Source organism: Coregonus lavaretus, assembly GCF_964263955.1.
Source record: "Coregonus lavaretus genome assembly, chromosome: 3".
In the NCBI taxonomy this organism is placed as follows: domain Eukaryota; kingdom Metazoa; phylum Chordata; class Actinopteri; order Salmoniformes; family Salmonidae; genus Coregonus; species Coregonus lavaretus.
In genome coordinates this window covers 50,133,830-50,134,145 of record NC_139990.1, presented here as the reverse complement: position 1 = coordinate 50,134,145, position 316 = coordinate 50,133,830, and positions in this window count along the sequence as shown.

Below are 316 nucleotides of genomic sequence, written 5' to 3'. Positions count from 1 at the left end.
TCCTATGACACTTACAGTGAGCTCCATAATTCATTGGACAGTGACCATTGTTTTGTTATTTTGGTTCTGTACTCTAGCACTTTGAGTTTGAAAGGATACAATGACAATGAGGGTGAAGTGCAGACTGTCAGCTTTAATTTGAGGGTATTTTCATACATATCGGATGAACCGTTTACGAATTATAGAAGCTTTTGTACATGGTCCCCCCCATTTTCGGGCATCAAAAATCATTGGACAGTTTAACATAATGTAGAATAAAGTAATCATTGTTAATATTTGGTCGCATATCCTTTGCATGCAATGACTGCTTGAAGTC